Raw genomic sequence first — 20,043 nt, 5'->3', positions numbered from 1 at the left:
CATGCTGGCACAGGGCGGCTTCTTGCTCAGCCAGGCTGACAAGTTCTCTTGGGCTTTCGGTAACCACCAGCCCAGGGAGGGAGTGAGCAGGCTGCAGGCACCGCGGGCTGGGATGCAGCTCCCGAGCTCATGGCACGTGCTAAGCTACCTTCACTTAAGTGCTGCCGAAGTTCTTCACAGTGTTGGAATGAAAATCTTCATAAAACAAACAAGGAAATCCATTACCAGAAGTCACCAAATGCTGGCGCCTTGACAAATGGCCAGACTGCCAGCATCCGGGAAATGTGCTGGGCTGACGAGTGACTCTTGCAAAGGGGCCCTTTACTTAAATGAGGCATGTACCCCACATGGCAGAATGTGTGGGGAAGTTCAAGGACCAATGAGGCTGCTCATTAAAGCAGAGCATCAATCCCCTGTATTCAGAATGTTTTTGGAGATCCAGTGCTGTCAGCTCACTCAAGCTCGCTGAATCCATGATTATGAAAATGAGTCAAGTTATACATGGAATCTAAAAAATACAACAAACTGGTGACTATAACAAAAAAATTATATCGAAAGCGATACCTTCCCACTGCCAAATCTGCTTCTCCACAAGGCACCCAAACTAACGCCCTCAGCCAGTTTTAATGTCTTTTGTATTCCTCCTTTTATTTACATTTTTTGTTTTAATGTTTTTATCGAAAAAAAGAATAGAGAATCTTTTGTTTCCAGGTTATTTTAAAAACAAATTTTGCACCACTGGCTCATATGTGCATATATACAATATATTGTATATGTTTATATGAAATGTATATAAAATACCTTATATTTACATATATAAAATATATAAACTATATATGATACATAATATATCACAATATTTACATATAATATTAACATGTATCTAATATACATGACATCTAATATATATATTATATGTGACAATATAATTATATACTGTATTATACATGATATATCATAATTTATATATGATATATAAGTATCTATATAAATATAAATTTCATATTAAATTATATATAATATGTAAAATATATATAATTTTAATATATACAGTACAAATTTTATTATAATCATATATAATATATAAATATGTATACATAAATTTTATATAATTTTATATATAATTTAATATATATTACAATGTCTTTACAGTACAAGGACACCTCTATGTTTTCTGTCACCTTGGAGGATCTATCAGGGAGCCCAGGGGAATGAGGTGTATTCCCTAGTCTTTAATCTTCATGTTAGTCAATGGGTTTGAGTAGTTAAGAGTTTGCAAAGCGTAACCCTAAAATCCCCAGCTAGTCCTGCAGGTGGAAGTGTACTTAGCTCCCAGGCACAGGTCTCCCTCTGTGGTAGAAGTGGTGTTTTATACCATGTTGATGACTGATATTTCAAGTACATTTTGCAGACTCATTTTCCCAGCATTCTGTTGTTTCAGCTGAACTATTCATGCCACAATATTTTTATAGGCTCTGAGGCTGAAAAACGTTCCCATCCAAGCAGGATATATGAATCTCTTAGTTTTCTGATGCAAAAGTAGCATTTCAGATTATCCTCTTGCAAAGGAAAACCCCACTCCTCATGCTGGCAGGTCAATGGGAGAGTGGAGATTTGAACAAGGATATGAAAAATAGGTAATACTTCTGTAGTGCCTTATGTTACAGCTGCCTTTATGCTCTGCAGAGATGAAATCAGTGCTTCCAGCTTGGGGGTGGAGCATGGGGAGGATTCTAGGAGAATCACAGGCCACAGACAAGGAGCCCTGCACTCCCATCAGGTGTCCACAGTATTGTAAGAACCACATTTCACACTAAGCATAGTGGGAAAGACTAGCTGGAGGTCTGGAATCCAGGACCTGGGCTTGAATCCCAGTTGAGCTACCTGTGCAGCAGTAGGCAAGTTACCTGAGCTCAAGTAGCCGTAAGCTTTCTTAAACAACTGAATGGGGATAATAATCGTTTTGAATCCTGACACTTACAAATTGCCTAACTTTGGACAAGTTTCTTAACCTCTCTGTGCCTCAATGTCCTGTCCTATAAACGGGAGTTTTTCTTTGCTTGTTTGTTTGTTTTAATTTTCAGAGGATTATTTAATAATTTAGTTCCCAGCTGGTCAAGTAACCAGGATCATTGTGACTTCACACACACTTGAGAAACAGTTGGGGGCATAAATTACAAATGGGAACAAAAAAAATTAATGATTTTCTTTCCCTTCTCAGGGCATTTTTCCATAAGATTGGGGTATAGGCATTTAGACTTGAAAGATCTCAGTGTCAGGAATAATAGGGTATAGCTTCTCTTTTTTTAAATTGAAGTATAGTTGATTTACAATAGTATATTAGTTTCATAACTTCTTTTTAACTATGGGAAAACCAACCACCAGGAAACCCATTGTGAGGCGATAGAGCCCCATCTTACTAATTCTAAAGGGGAACCGTGAGGCACCCCAAAGGCATGGAAATACCCCAGAACTGCTCACATGCACACACACCATCATACTAGTCACACTTTACTAGAGAGATCTGCCTAGAATATATATGTTTTAACAGTTCTTTTATTATAGGTGAGGATTAAGTGGCTAGAGAGGTAAAGCTCTTAGGATAGTGCTAGCACGTTAAAATCTGTTTCAGATGGTTCAGGAAATCCAAAGTTGAGAAAGCCCTCCAGAAAAAGATGAAGAGGGGTCAGAAGGAGCAAGGAGTTGGGGTAAAAACAGGAAACAAGTGAACATTGTTGCCCATGCCTTTCAAGATGCTTGGCCTTTTGGCTTCCGTGGAGCCCGATCTTGGTGCCTCTGCTTCTGGATGGGAGCTGCGGGGCAGGGTGACTGGGTCCCCAGGAATTGACAACTGCTGTGGTTACACAGTTGTTTCTTCAATTGTTTCACCCTACAACTACTTGAGAGCCCCCAAACACTGAACTTTTCTGTAGACGTTGATATGGGGGGAAGGAGGAAAGACAACTGGCTGAGATTGAATAATAACAAAAAATAACTGTTAAACCTTTAAGACTAATCTGTGGTAGCAGAATGTCCTGATTTCTATTAGCTTCCAGAAAGTTCTCCTGTAAGAACAATCCAAAAATTAGCCATTGTATATAAAGGCTATATTAGTGTGTGACTGTAGGAACTATTTAAGCTCAGAGTCTGAGAGCGTCTCTTAAATGGCTAAAAGCCTCTATATTGCTAAGTTTTAAAGGTAAGAGAGAACCAAGGAAAGCCCAGAGAAAAACAAACCACCCCCATCTCATTAATGCTCTCTGATCTCATCTGTGAGATGGGGACATACCATGTACACCTGAGTCTGAAAGGGATGGGTTATCAGGGCAGGGGCCAAAGGTTCCAAACTAAAAAGGACACTAAAACTCCCTGACATTTGCAGCTCTCTCAACATATAACTAGAAGGAGAAACATGGATACAGACCTCTTTCTATAAAGAGTATTACATTTAGTTGAAACACATTATCTGATAAACCTCTGGCAGGGAAGGGTTGATATCTAATGTCCATTCTCTCTTCCTTTCATGTGGCCAGGCTAGGAAGGCCGCAGTTTCTCCATGTAGTCATGTGACTAGGTATTGGCCAATGATGTGTGAGTAAAAGTGATATCAGTAGCTTCCAAATCATGCCCATGGAGAGAAGGGGAGTGGCCTCTCCTTACCCCATCCCTTTTTTCCTTCCCACTGGATAGAAGGCAGACATGGAAGGAAGCATCTTGGACCATGAAAATCCCACTCTAGGGAAGGCATAGCAAGCAAGCTAGAGGGAGCCTGAATCTCTCATACCACAGAGATACCACACAAGCCCAGACTGCTTACATGCTGGACTACTGTGTGACAAACTTCCATCTTGCTATTTTGGGTCTCGGTGGATTCATCTACCTTCTAACTACCACAGTTCCATGTGTGGTGGGAAGGTGGGGTGTGATCACACAAGTGGTGTTCTTGAGTTATAATAAGTGAGCATAAACTGCCTTCAAAGGAGGAAAGATCTAGGTAATGCAGGGTTTTGCTCTGCTTTTTGAAACCAGGGCTGAATCGCCATGAACAATAATGTGGAAGCTGATCCTGTGCAACATGCCCCTTCTCAGCTCTTCCCACAGGCAGTGCCCGCCTAGTCTTTATAGACATGTGACTAAATATTTAGAGAATGTCAACTTGAATGCAGAGGTCCTGGGTGCACACCTCAGTCTTGTCTTGCCTTCTAGGCAAAGTTGTTGTAAGATGTGAGATGTTTGTGAAAGCACTTAGGAGACTGCTTGCCAAGTATTTGTGGCTCAGTAAGTGTTAGTTTCCTTTCTTCTTGACAGCTGCCTCCTTTTTCTCATAATGTATGGTGAGATTTCTAATAGAGGACCTCAGTCGGTATTCAAAATGCTTTGGAAGTTCGCTACTTATAAATGCATATCTTATCAAAGATATAAATGAAGACCAAATCACCTGTGAGTTACTGGGAGGCCAAGTAAAGATGTTTTTCTCAATTAGCAAAGTATGAGTGAGGAAGTATGTATTATCTGAAAAATTTGTTTGGGAACTAATGGGTGAAAGTTTAACCCCAGGCCAGGAAACAAAGATATTCTTGGGGACTTCTAATATAATTACATTATTCTCTGAAAATTTCTTTCCTTACTGTGGTATTGAAAGGAATAGTCTGGGTTAGTGAGCCCTAAAGTCCAAATTGAAACTGGAAAAGAAAGAAAATTTGACATAGAAAAGTGTCTTTCATTCATTTTGAAAATCATCCCGCTGTAACTTCATTGATTCATCCCTCAGTCTTCTCATCATGACTCCTGAAATTCATCCAACAGACATTCATGAGCACTTTCTGGGACCCAGGTCCTGTTCCAGGCTCTGAGGATACCGAGACAAACCCCTTGTATACTTTCAATCCACTGAGGGGTCTGACCAGGAACAGGAACTGACTAGAGCACAGGCATAAATGAGGGGCAGCCAATTCCTCCTCCACAGAGAAAGGTTCAACATTCCAGCTGGGTCTGGAAGACTTGGAAGGAGTTTATGAAGGGCACAAGGCATTCTCAACAATGATCGATTATTGATCACTTTAGAGCAGAATGGAGATTGAAGAGGACTGGGGGCAGAGAAAGCAAAAATAAAGGTCTAGGCTAAGGAGGCAGTAACGCAGATGCCAAAGGAAGGCCCAGAATTTAATGAGACATGAAAAGAAAGAGAAAGAGAGGCGATAACACCAAGGTTCTTGCTTTGCTAGATGGTATCCAAATAAAACAAGAGAAATAATGGAAGAGACACGACAAATTTAGAAAATAAGATACCAAGTCCTGTTTTGAGGTGATGAGTTTGCAGTTCTGCAGGTCATATCCAGAAGGAGACATTAGGGAAGATTTTGGAAGTAAGGGCCTTGATCTCAGGAGAGAGGTCAGGATGCAGGTTAGAATTGGGGCATCTTTCCCACATTCATGGTAGCTGAAACAATGGGAGCAGACGGGAGGACGCAGGGAGAAGGTGTTCAGGAATAAGAGGTGAGGAGGACCAGAGACAGAACCCTCAGTATTCTAACATCGAAGGAATGGAAAAGAACTGAAGAAAAGGCTCAGAAGGGAGAGACATAGAAATGGGGATTTCAAACAGTAGAGGGTAATCAATATTCTCAAATATTGCAGAGAGGTCACTGAGAATAAGAACTGGAAATAGGTCAGTAGGCTTGGCAACTAGGAAGTCACTGGTGACCTCTGAGAGAGGTTCTAGTGGAATGATGGAAATGGAACGCTGACTGTAATGAGAGGAAGAATGAGTGGGTGTGGAGGAGGTAAATTTGGCAGGACTAAATTCCTCTTTCAAGAACTTTGGTGGTAAATTGAAAGAGAGAAATTGAGTGATGATGAAGATATTGTGCCAAAATTAGTTAAAAAGAAAGATTTAAACATGTTTGCAGGCTTATCAAAAGGCACCAGAACAGAATGAAGTGTTGATGACATGATAAGAAAATAACTGATGAAACAAGATCTGGAGCAGGTGAGAACGGATGGGGTGTCAGGCCCTCGCTTGACTTCTCATCTCTATCATTAGCAGGCATGAGCCTGGTGTTTCCAAAGTTCTTTACACTGACTGCTATTCATAATAATAATAACAAAACACTAACCTAGGTTGGATCCTAGGTGCGCCCAACATACCAGATTGAAAAGTACCACCCCAGGAAATCTAGCAAGTCTAGCTGCCTTCCAGCTCTGTGAGATTATGTTTCTGACTTTAGAAGCAAACACTATTTCCCACCCCTGTTGATACTGACCTCTTCTTAGCATCAATTATCACCTTAGCACTGAGCCTCACCCTTTACTCTTCATTCTGGTCTAGTAGGTAAAACATGGGCTCTGAGTTGGAATCCAAGCTTCATCACTTACTCCTTGTGTGACTAATTATAGGCGTGTTATGCAATCTCACTGTGCCTCAGTTTTCTTATCTGTAAAACAGAGGTCCTTTCATTCCTCCAAGCTGGATCGTCTTAGTTTTCATGGAAATTCACTTACAACTATAAAAACATCTTTATATCCTAAATTCCTACAGGAGAAACAATTATGTTTTTGTGATTCAAAAATTCCCCGTTTCCCTCATTGAAATAATTGTTTTTATACTACAAATTTTCACAAAAGCAAAAAATTAGGGAGGAGCCCCCTACATTCTTAGAAAGGCTGAAAGATTGTTGTGGTAGGCTGAATATGGGCTCCCCAAAATACCCAGATCCTAATCCCTGGAACTTGTGAATGTTACTCCGTACGGCATGAGGGATTTTGCAAATATCATTAAATTAAGGTTCTTGAGATGGGGAGATTATCATGGCTTTCCCAGGTGGGCCCAAAATGTAATCACATGTGTATTTATAAGAAGAAGGCAGTGGAGATTTGGTCACAGAAGAGAAGAGACCACATGACAGAAGCATACAGAAGCAGAGGGAAGCCAAGTCAAGAAAAAAAGATGCTAGTCATTGGCTTTGAAGATGGAGGAAGGGGCCATTGAGCCAAGGAGTGCAACTCCAGAAGCTAGAAAAGGCAAGGAAATAGATTCTTCCCTATAGCATGGTCCTGCTGACACCTTGACTTTAGCCCAGTAAAACTGATTTCAGACTTCTGGCCTCCAGAACTATAAGGGAATAAGTTTGTATTGTTTTAAGTCACTAAGTTTGTGGTCATTAGGCACAGTGGCAACAGGAAACATACAATTGTTTTCTCCTTTCTGATACTTAGAAGGCAAGTTATCAAGACTTCTATCTTGGAGAGAAGAAGGCAGAAATCAAGTTACTGATCCTCTTTTATTTCTGACCCAGAGAAAAGGATCGCCTGAGAGGACCCACCAATAGTTTACTCCAACCCATGGCATCCTCTCAGACTCCGCAATGAAGGATTATTCCTCCTCCTCAAAGAGAGAGCCAAAGAGGGGATCACATGTGTTAGGGAGAATGTTTTTATGTTTTTTTTAATCAAATAAAATTAAAATAATCATTTCAAAATTTACATACAATAAAAGGTAATCAGACTAAGTTAAGATTCCACTTTTTATTTGCCCAAGAAGCAGGGAAATTAAAGCTCATTTTTAAGTACTAATAAAATCTGCAGTATAAGGAAGTGGTTTCCAAACACAACCCATAAAATAAGGATGTAGTTTAAAATGCCATTATTAGATAATTGCCACTCCCACAAACTTCCCCTCATGCATCCTGGCAGCTGATCACACTCTGAAGTAAAAGGAAGAAATTGCCTTATGAATAGTTCTTTTCTTGTGACATTTTGGTGAACAAGAAGATCATGACATCAGGGAAAACCTGCTCCCAGAAATAAAAAAGTCACTTAAATTTTGTCAGGTGGTCCTTAAAAAATATACTCTTTCCAGGAGAATCTGAATGCCTTAAAGATGGGGCCAGAACACAAAAGTCTGGAGGTCTCTGTCTTCTACCTTCCTTTTGAGCAGTAAGGAAATGGTATTTTCCGAGTCGTCAGAAAGTGTGGTTCATGTGCCCAGGCAAGTGCCTGTCTCTGTTTGTCCCTGATCCCACTAGGAAGAAAGCTGCAAATTGGATTCAATGTATCCTCATTCAGCATCCCAGAGACTTTCAGTGAAAATTCATCTTAAACATTACTTATACAATTCCCTATAGCCAACAATTTACCATTAACAAGGAGATTTGACTCCTAAGAAACATCTACATTCTATGTTCAGTTTGATATATTGAACAAATATTGAGCCCCAACCGTGTGCAAGAAAATAAGCTAGATGCTGAAACTGGGGATGAAGCTCAGTGATGAATGTCACCTGCCTTGGGTGATCTTAAAAGAAACCTTTTCTAAAGTAAAAATAGAAGGAAGCATATAGTCAACAATATTCAATTCAAACTTCAATTTTCCATGGGGCATTATGGGTTCCACTGTACGTCTGTTAGCCTCTACTCCCTCTTCTTCTAGTAAGAATTGTGGTAACAATTTAGGAGACTCAGTTTTTTGAGCTTTTTCTAGATCTGAAATTCCAAGGTATTCCCATATTTTAATTGTTTCAGACTCACTGTGATCCAGTACCATAAATAACTGAGAACTAGCCTATATTTTTCAAAAGTGTTGAATGTGGTTTTTAATTCTTTGAGAGTTAAATTAAAAATTCTTTTTGAGATCATTGTTCAAAAGTTATATATATAGAGAGAGATATATATATAGATATATATATATAAAATACATATATATATATATATATATATATATATATATATATATATATAAATCAAGTATGTAAATGATTTCCTCAAATGCAACAGGAATAACCCTAAGACCAACATTCTTCTTTTAAAAAAATAAAAATAAAAATTATAAAGTAAACATCCCTTTCCAGAGGGCACCAATAACCAGGTGAATCAAGTTCTAGTAGTATCAGTCTGGGGTGGTGACTGAGAACCACATTCTCAATTCCAAAATCCAACAGCAATTGCACTGAGTCCTCATGAAAAGCTAGGCTACTCTTTCTGGACTCATAGACACAGAAATGCAGCCGCCTAATCTTACTGTTTGCTTTAACTGGATTCCAGGTTTTCTTCCATGTTCCTCTCTTCTGGTGGATCTGAATAACCTGTTCCTCAATTCCCAGTGTCCTCATGGAACCTGTTCTCCTTCTCTTTCCTTATACTTATTTCCCCAGCCTTGCTAGAAGGCAGCCTTTTCTTTTCTCCCTTTTCCACACAGGTAGTTTGTGACAAAGCCAGGTCTAGACTGTATCTCCAGGGCTCCAATGCACATACCTCTCTGATAGACAAATAGAAATCGTGCCTTTTAAAAAAAAAAAAAGTTTTCTGTTCCAATGTTATCCTTTTTGGTCTTTAAATTTTGAGAACTTGTAGACAATAGTGATAAATAATCAGGCTCCTATAGTGGTGAAAGAGCCAAGGTTAAGATTTCTATTTTATTTGTCACCAATTGCTCCTGGCAAGAGGAGAAATATGCCAAGCTTTTAAGACGTTATGAACTGCTGTGTGAGCAATGCGAGGTACCAATAATAAAACAACTTGTGAAAACATTTTTAAAGAACCAAATGAAGTTAAACTTAATAAAAAGTTACCCCAAAGAGAGGAAATAAAGCAATGGTTAGTTTGGTTAGTTACCAAACCTAGGGTTTTATATGTTGATGCACATTTTTGGAATGGCATGACCTAGTACTATAAATCTAGATACATAACTTTTGGGAGAATTTTGTTAAAGACAAGTATTGAAGTAAAATTATATTTGCTAAATTTTATGACATAGAAAAAAAAATATATATAGGCCACTTTTTATATTCTTTCACAATAAATGAAGTTATACATAAGTATTATTTTTGGTAATAATTTAGAGAAGAGACCCCAAGATTGCTTTCATGTGAAGAAATTAGAAGTCTAATTTGAATCTCTGTACTTAAAAGTACATGTTATTTTTATTTGCCTCTCATCTTAATAACTCCCTGTTTATGTTTCTGAACAATTTTATTCTAGAAAGAAGGTTGTGAAATGCTCAAGAACTAAAAGAAAACACAAATTAGAGTGTGACATTTACTATTTACAGAACAGAATGGAGTGGGGTACTATGCAATGTGATGTTGTGTGTGATTAAGTATACACTTAATAAGCTTGATCATCTTTTAAAATTGCTTTTCAGGTAGTCCCTTCGCATGAAAAGAGCTCAAGAAAATCTTATATATAAAGGAGGTCATGACTTGGTTTAATAGACAACTAAATTACAGATATTAACACTGCAAAATAATATAATTCAGGAAATTAATTAAATATCCTGGTATCATGGCTTTCTGACAAACATACAGAACGTACTAGACTCAGAAAGATAAACAATTGAGGTTATACTCTCACCCCACCCAATGCAGCCCCCTGTACCTGAGTCAACAGAAATCTGAGTGATAACACAAAGATCACAGTGTGGGGGATATCTGCATGCGTAGCTGTAGGAGGCCTCTCTTTCCTTTTTCCTGTTTATGTTGTCAATTACGAAATGCTGAGTTGGAATGTTCTTATATTTAAGACCTGTTCAGCGTTTTCTCCTTTTCCTCACATTTACGTTAGCCTTTTCCTTTAATTATCTTGACGTTGCTATTCTTGGCAAGGCTGCTCTTTCCATTATGGTGTGTTTACCTTCCAAACAGTTCCTACTTCCTCCTTATCTTTGTGAGCTTATTAAAATTTCCAGCCCCAACTGCTTACTTCGCCTCTTCAGCGTATCCTCACCTTCACAGCTCCCTTCTCTTTCTCTCTTTTCAACCCTTCTTTCAACTCTCACCCCAACCCACTCACCCCTCTGGAATAACAAGTTATTTCCTCTTTCATTTCCCCTTACAGAAGACGTTTTTGGATCCATTCCCAAAAAGCTTTGGCATGAAACCATACCCATGCCGTCCTGAGTTTCCACTGGGCACATTTCCAGGGTGTTTCATCGGCCTGGAGCCTGTGGCCTTCACACGAAGTTAGGCCTGCCTTTGTCAATCATGTCCATCACTGACCAGCATTCCAGGCACCTGCACTTGTGGTAACAGGACCAATGGGTCTTGCTCGCTCTGGCAACAGGCTCATGTTTTCATATCATTTTCAAAAAGTCTGTTTGAGGTACGAAAATCTGGACTTCTTTTTTATTGCGGGTGAAAATGTGATTCAATGAAAGGAGGGAGTGCTGAGTCAGCAATATTTGCCCAGCTGAGACATGTCTCTCAATTTATGGAATAACTGTATTTTCCAATTACTTTTCATTCTTTGTAGGTCAATCCAGTGGCATCCAAGTCAGAGGAAAAACTCTACCTAAAATTAAATGTTTTCTATTTTAGAGTAAAAAATATTGAGGCAGGGAGAGTCATATTATTATAATTTGTCCTTTAACGGGGAATCAACTGCAATGATTAAATTAAACAGACTAAAAACTTTACCATTCATTACTTGATAGTGTGTTAAAGTTTCATAGCACATTTTGATATTTGTTCTTAATATTTATGTATCACTAATACGATATATTTAAGCGTTAGAGGACTCTGTCTTGAGATGAAGGTTTTTCTCATGTAATGAAACAAAAAGGCAAGAAGTCAAGACAGTGTCTTGCATCACATAACCCTAAGCAGTCTCTTCCACATTTGATATCTAGTGCTTTGGCAACCATGTAAGTAAATATGCATGAAAGCACACATGCAAATTAATGGCATTGGAATCCGGTACCCATAAAGAGACACACTAAAAGTGAACAAGTAAGTTATTTCTTTCGATTCAAAACATTCTAGATTCAAAACCCAAACCTGGTCTTTTCTGTGAAGTTTGATTGGTTTGGTTTGGTTTGGTTCAAAGGACGAAGGGCAGAGACTGAAGAGTGAATTTTTATTTTATTTTTTAGTAAATAAGGCTTCGACTGGGTCAAGTTATAAACATTTTCTAAGTCACTGCAGTACATTGTTGTTAATACAATTAAAAATGCAAAGTCAAAGAGACTTCCAATTAAAAATGACATTGCCAAGCAGTTTCAATAAAGTGTCTCCCTTCAATCTGATGAAAACACTGATGAGGGCTCAGAAGACATCATTTTGCTTGATAGGCATTAGCTCAGCACACAAACCAGCCCACAGGCAGGGAAGGAGGAAGAGAGAACGTTTGTAGATCAGAGGGGCCACTAGTGAGCGCCAGTTTGAAGGAGGATGACTCAGTGCCCGTAAATCCACCTCACAGCCTGAGAGCTAAGGAGGAGATCAGACCCCACATGAGGGACAGAGAGCAGGGCCTGGGCCAGTCCACTCATCCTCTCCACTAAGAATGTCCAGTCTGCAGAGCTCGCTTCCTGTGTGAGGCCGAACAAAAAAGGGGAGGGAAAAATACTGCAGAACAAGGGAAAGAGAGCAGCTCCCGCAAGACCCAGAGAAGAGAAGCTGGCTTTGAGCTTATCACTTGCTGGCCACCTGAACTTGGACAATGTACTTAAACTCTCTAATCTTCAGTTTTTTGTGAGAAATAATGTATAAAAAGGAGAAACATGTTGTGCCTAAGATGTGGTAAGTACTCAATAAATGCTAGTTAATATAATCATTATGATTACCAGATAGTAAGATGTACTTTCAAGTTATTCATTCATTCAGTGAATATTACTGAACGCCTGTTCTATTCTGACATTAAAAAAGACATACCATGTTCCCTTCCCTATAATCCCATGCTGCTTGTATTCTATTATAATAATTAACAATTAAAATAGTTCTGCTCCAAGAATAATAAACTAAATGAAAAGCAATATAATAATATTATCAATTGGGTTCAAGGAGAAAGGGTCAAGGAAATCTCCAAATCAAAGTCAGACTTTAACTACTCAAACTATGTTAAAACTGGATTTAATATAAGCTTATGTAATTAGACGTTTACATCCAATATTTAAGAACATAATTTTTACTGTCTACAAAAAATATAAAAATAGTATAAGTGCAACAGTCTCTTAGCATAGACACCACATAAATAGTTTAATGTGGACTATAAAAAATTGAAAGAACTTAAGTTATTCAGATTTGCTATAAAAAAGTACATAACTGATATAACAATATCAATTCTAAGATAATAGCAATCCTGATGTTCTAATAGCCATTACATTAGAATTGCTTTATCTTCTCCCATGCATAACTCTAATTTTAATATCAGAGGTTTTTGTCATTTCATTTAGTGTTATCAAATTTGTCCTTTTACAATAATTCTGCTAATATTAATATATTTAGATTTTGGGGGGGGAAATCACAATAAGAACACAATTTTTCAGCTGACTGTTGGAATATGGTCTAAATTAACTGATCTTTTTTGTCCACGTCAGGGCTGAAGAAGTAAGTTATCTGACCTAAGATGATCATGCATTTGACTCCAAGTAAACCCATCCTTGGGGTTGCTTAAAATGTCATATGCTGCTATTTCTATTCCTAATTTAACAGAACTAGCCGATTTTTTTCCTAAAAATCCTTGAGGATACTTATTTTGTTCTGTTCTCCTCAAGCAGATAGTCACCCTACTAAAGTGCACTGGCATCTTGCAGTCAAAGTGTTCTTGAGGTAAGCCTGCTAAAATAAACTTGGGTTTTCATCCTGACTAGCTCATTTGAAGAGAAAAAATAGGGATTTTACCTGTGAACATTGAAACTACTTCATTTTATGTCCCCTTATAAATTCTGACTAAATAGATATTCATTGAAATGTATCAGACTATATAACAATTTCCAAGCCTAACACTGCATCAGATGATGAAATAGAATCCTCCTTTGTTTTCTAAGATGACCTGTTTCTCCTTATTTAGAGAAGTCAAAAAAGAAAAATAACTTTTCACCCCACACTAAGTACCTTTAAACTCATGAAAGGCAAGGCCACCTTAGACCATCTCCTATCTTTCTGGCTCCCTCTCCGCCAGTAAAGGCTTTTAAAAAATGGAAAGGAATATCTTTATGTTCTTCCTAACTGTTCCCCACTGCCTCCTTCTTTTTGATGGGTAGGTTGGTGCTACTGTCAGCAGTCCAATTCTCTATCAGCACATTTTAAACTACACTGAGAAAAAGAGAAAGAAGAGAAGAGGTATGTCAGAATCCAGAAAGCTGACCACACTGGCCTCAACTTTGCTAATTGAAACACGACTCCCTGGAGCCATTTGTCCACAACTTTTATGCCCATAATTGTGTCTGACGAGTTTGGAGAAAGAAAAATAGCAGGAGAAGAAATACCAAATACTCAGATACAAGTAGCTGACCACAAAAAGTTTCCAGATCGGTACCAGCCAACATCTTAGTGATGTATAGACTAGCAGGCAAAAATGATCTTTGGAAGCAAACCATGCTGAGTTGTAACCATGGTTCTATCCCTGGACAAGTGGCTTAGTTTCTCTGAGCCTATTTCCTCATCCATAGAATACAAATGATAATACCTTGCTATTTCTGTTGTTATATAGGTTAAAGTAAAATATGCAAAGTACTTAGATTGGTAGCGGGCCCAGAGTAAACACTCAAAAAGTATTAGCTGTTAATATCATCATCATGATCATTTCTTTTACTTGTCTCTTTGTTATGCATTTCTTGTTTTCCCCAGTTATGTCAACTATTTCAATAAACATGTTTAAGTACATGCCATGTGCCAGACAAGCACCACAGAGGGAATTGTGACACAAAGAATAACTGAAATGTAGAGTTTCTGGGTACAGAAGCTCACAATCCAGGAGACAGGACAGAGATAAACAGATAAGCACTCTACCTGCTAACAGACACATGATACCACTGTGCCCTTATTTCTGCATACATCTGCATTTGCTAACAAACTACATACCCCTCAAAGCCAAAGCCACATCTTAGTCTTTCCTATATCCCTAGCGCCTCATCTGGCCCATCAATACATGTTCAATAAATGTTTGCAAAACAAACAAATGAATAAACGAATGCTTTGCATTCGGAGCACAGAGAGTTTACACCACCTGGAGAAAACAGGGTGGCCTCACCAAGAAGGTCACATTTGAGCTGGGTCTTAAAGAATAAACTGAAGTTCAATAGGCAGTGTGTGAAAGCGCTTTCTGGGAAAAAGGAACTATATAAAAATTCAATTCTAAACTCTCAGAAGGTTAGACTCCTAATTTTAAATTCCCTTATAACAGCACATAGGACCTGAAGAAAACTTATCCATAGATTACTGAATATCAACAATAACTAATATATGTAGAGCACATAAACATGCCTGGCACTGTCCTAAATGTTCTATAGTATGAACTTATCTAATCCTCACCACAATCATACGAGGTAGGTACCCATTTTACTTAGGCACAGAGACATTAGGTGATTTGCTCAAGGTCACATAGCCAAGAACTAGCAGAGTCAGATTTCAACCTAGATGGTCTGGATCAAGAGCCTACCGGCTTACCCACCGGCTCTCTCTCCCCTGTATTCACTCACTCCGTCTTTGGATAAATGCTGATTATCTTCTTTGAGCTAGGCACTGTTCTAGTGCTCATCCTTGTGAAGCTTTTCATTCTAGTGTGAGAAGACAAACAATAAGCTAAACAAATAAGTAAATGGTATAAAATATGAGGAGGTGATGTGTTATGGCAAAAAACACTAACTAGAAAAGGGGAATACGGAGTGTCCAATAGAGGGGAGGTGTTCAATCTTAGCTACTGGGGTCAGGTAAGGCTAGCTGAGAAGATGGCATTTGAGCAAAGACTTCAAAGAGGTGAAAGAGTGAGTTTGGTGGTTGTCTGGAGGAAGGGAATTCGAGGCAAAAGGCAAAGCGAGTGCAAAGGCATTGAGATAGGAGAGTACCTGGCCAGTCAAGGCCAATGTGATTGAGGTAAAGGAGAGTAGAAGAGATCAGAAAAATAAGAGATGGTGAAAAAAAAATAAAAAAAAAAGAGATGGTGAGATCATGTAGAGCCTTCTAAGACACTAGCTTTTACTCAGTAGAAAAATATTGTATAGAAGTTTTCTTTGCATCAGTACCTACCCAGCCTTCTTCCCTAGCTCGGGCTAAGCAGTGAGACAGATTTTACAACTGGCCTCCACCCATTCTGTTCTAGGCACCCAAATAGAGTGAGTCCACTTTGGAGTGCTCAGAGACCTATCCCACCTTCTTTAGATCCCTTTTTGCATTCAATAAAATAGAACTGTGGACCACACAGAATCATTACTGACATGGAAAAAGTCCCTGGACCTTTGAATAAGATCACTGATCTAACAGATCAGAAGATTAGGGGTAGGATGGGAAAAGGATGCTTATATAAAACAGCTACTCTGAGCCTGTAACCATTTTCACATGACAACTTCCATGACTTCATCCACCCCCTACACAGTACTTGTGGGTTGTAAGTTTCATATAGTTTTTTTTTTTAATTCACATACTTTACAAATGTTCCAAAGAAATACCAATTTTTCAGCTCCAGAACTTAGATTATATTGTTTTATCTTGATTTTCAATTTACAATTTGACACCAGAGTCCCACGTTGGGTGAAAATACTCTCCTATGAAGAACCCCATTCAAGTCTCAAACAAAACAACAAAGATTAAATTTGACAGGGAAACTTCATAATAAGATAAAAGCAGATGTTAGTAACCAAGCAATTACTACTCTTTAAATCTATTTTCTTAATAATTATTACTTATAAGAAATGTGAAATCTTTGAATCAATGAAAGTTTTAATCTTATTTGGTAAAATTTACATATAATTAAATCCTTAAGTGTATAGTTCAATACATAAATGTAAACACCCAGGTAACCAACAACTAAATAAAGATATAGAAAACTTCCATCTCCCCATAAAATTTTCTCATATGTCCTCCTACTCTATCCCATCTACCACAAGACAACCACTGTTCTGATTTCAAAATCTCACAACATTGGTTTTACCATTCCTTGAATTTCACATACATGGACTCATACAGCATGCACTCTTCTGAGTCTGGCATATTTTGCTCCACATATTGAGATTCAGCCATATACTTAAGCGCTATTAGTTCATTCATTTTTATTGCTAAGTAGTAATATATTGCATGAAAATACCACACTTTATGTATTCTCCTGTTGATAGACATTGGGTCATTTCCAATTTGGGACTACTGTGAATAAAACCACTATGAACTTTCTTGTACAAGTCTTTTGTGGACAGGAGTTTTCATTTCTCTTGGGTAAAAAACAATGGAGTGTAATTATGAAAATATAGGGGTTATTTATGTTTAGCTTTGTAAAAGGTACCAGACAGTTTTCCAACCTGTTATACTATTTTGTTTTTTTTTCAAGGAAACTTCTTTTTTTTTTAACATCTTTATTGGAGTATAATTGCTTTACAATGGTGTGTTAGTTTCTGCCGTATAACAAAGTGAATCAGCTATACGTATACATATACCCCCATATCCCCTCCCTCTTGCGTCTCCCTCCCACCCTCCCTACCCGACCCCTCTAGGTGGTCACAAAGCACCGAGCTGATCTCCCTGTGCTATGCAGCTGCTTCCCACTAGCTATCTATTTTACATTTGATAGTATATATAAGTCCATGCCACTCTCTCACTTCATCCCAGCTTACCCTTCCCCCTCCCTGTGTCTTCAAGTCCATTTTCTATGTCTGCATCTTTATTCCTGTCCTGCCCCTAGGTTCTTCAGAACCTTTTTTTTTTTTTTTGATTCCATATATATGTGTTAGGATACGGTATTTGTTTTTCTCCTTCTGACTTACTTCACTCTATATGACAGACTCTAGGTCCATCCACCTCACTACAAATAACTCAATTTCGTTTCTTCTTATGGCTGAGTAATATTCCACTGTATATATGTGGCATTAAGCATTTTTGGTGAAATATTTTTAAACTTTGTTTAATCATTTCAGATGATCTAAAAGAACCCCAGAGACAATAAAAGAAGAGCACATCTGTAATCCTCTCTGTTAGTATAAGTGTCTGATTGTTTCCTGTCCCACAAGGCATATTCCCACATAAAACATGACATGGAGAATGAGTAGTAATGACTGGAGTGCAATGACTGGGCTTGTGAACATCCCACACAATGATCACAGGTTCACTTATGAGATGATGTGCTAACAACACCAAAAATGAGCAACGTCAACCACTTAAGACCATTTAACAACAGAGGGGGACATTTTGACACCAAAGGCTTATTGGAGAGAAGGCATTTACTAAGCTTGTCCCTAGAGGACTCCCAAGGCCTCAGAATATAGTTCACAGCACATTTTTCTCTTCCTCTGTGTGCAGGTTGAGAACACCAATTTCAAGACAACTCTTGAGAGCAGCATGAGAATTTTTAGGTGTACAGTTTTTTGAGATGGAGATATTTTGAAGTTGATTTTAAATAGGTAAAGGAACATTTCTGGATACGGATAGTCTTCACACTGCACAGCAGTATGGGACCATACGAATGACCATGCAAGCTAAAACCATGCAAGTCGTCTTAAAATCAATGAGAAATTATGATTGTTTTGTGACCTCTAGAAGTTTTTGTCAAAACAATAAATCACCTCTTACTGTCAATTATAAATACATAGGGGAATTTAAAAAATAGAAAAATTAATATATATTCTATACACTGTAATTTAAAACATTAGAAACATTGAAAATTAATATGTTAAAAATTTTTGTAAGAATCTCATCAAAAGTTGTTTAAACAGTGCTTGCCTTTTCATTGTATAATAGGATATGGAGCAAATATCTTTTCTGTCTTACTGCATTATTACACTCTTTTCTAAGTTTGGGTCAGCTTTTAACCTTTTGCTCTTTGTTATTTGATTTAAACATTGTATAATATCTCTAAGAGTTCTTTAATGTGGAGTTTTTTGTTTGGGGTTGTTGTTTTTTTTAACCAGTGTCACTTCCTCTGGGACATCTTCATCCTTTTTTTCATAACCACTTTCCAATTTTACTTCCAGAGTTATCATTTTTTGTTTCTTTGCTGCTCTTCCATTATTCACCAATTCCCTGTTTCAAGGATCTATTTTTGTAAAAAATCACGTGAGCTTATCACTGGAAGACAAAGACACAACACCACTATGCACTTTGCTGTCTGTGCATGAACTGAATAACAGAGGCACAGTGAGAGGCACTGAATAAAGTGATGTGATTTTCACTGATCATGATGTGCATCTGTTTCATATATGTATCTGAAACATTATAATTCAACACCTGTATACACTACAAAGTGAACCTCACCAGAAGTCCAGTTATCATCCATCACCACACACTTGACCCCCGCCACCCATTTTGCCCCCCCCCAACCCCCTTCTCCTCTGGTAACCACTAACCTGATCTCCATATCTATGATTTTTTTGTTTTATTTTGTGTTTTGTTTTGTGAGATTCCACATGTGAGTGAAATCATATGGTATCTGTCTTTGTCTGACTTATTTCACTTAGCATAATACCTTCAAGATCCATCCATGTTGTTGCAAATGGCAGGGTTTCCTTCTTTTTGTGGCTGAGTAGTATTGCATTGTGTTTATGCACCACATCTTTATCCATTCACCCATCGAAGGACACTTGGACATTCAAATGGCCAACAAGCACATGAAAAGATGCTCAACATCACTAATTATTAGGGAAATGCAAATCAAAACCACGATAAGCTATTACCTCACAGCTATTAGAATGGCTATTAACAAAAAGACAAGAAATAACAAATGTTGGAGAGAATTTGGAGAAAAGGGAACACTTGTACATTGTTGATTGGTAAATTGGTGCAGCCACTATGGAAAACAGGATGGCGATTACTCAAAAAAAAAAAAAAAGAATAGAATTGCCACATGACCCAACTATCACTAATTTGAAAAGATATATGCACCTCTATGTTCATTGCAGCATTATTTACAATAGCTAAAGTATGGAAACAAGATAAGTGTTCATCAATGGATGAATGGATAAAGAAGATATGACATATATACACAATAGAATATTACTCCTCCATAAAAAAGAGTGCATTTGTTTTTTACGTCATGATTTGTGAGCTGGAGAGCTAGCAGCAAAGTTTGCGCTGTGGAAGATTACTTGAGATTAATACTGAAATTTGAACCATTTTGTTGGGGGACTGGTGTT

The 20,043-nt window shown here is 37.9% G+C and overlaps 1 long non-coding RNA gene across 1 annotated transcript in view; it reads right to left on the bottom strand.

Moving 5' to 3' along the window:
• The window catches only part of LOC309659064, a 1,106,759-nt gene extending 1,088,237 nt beyond the window's left edge, over positions 1-18,522 (bottom strand). The window contains exon 1 of the long non-coding RNA XR_014262559.1: positions 17,255-18,522. This is a non-coding gene — a long non-coding RNA (uncharacterized lncRNA). The remainder of the gene's footprint in view (positions 1-17,254) is intronic.
• Between the last annotated feature and the right edge of the window lie 1,521 nt (positions 18,523-20,043).

Source organism: Balaenoptera physalus, assembly GCF_965194825.1.
Source record: "Balaenoptera physalus genome assembly, chromosome: 3".
NCBI lineage: Eukaryota > Metazoa > Chordata > Mammalia > Artiodactyla > Balaenopteridae > Balaenoptera > Balaenoptera physalus.
Note: the sequence above shows the minus strand (reverse complement) of the source record. Positions and strands in the feature narration are given on the sequence as shown.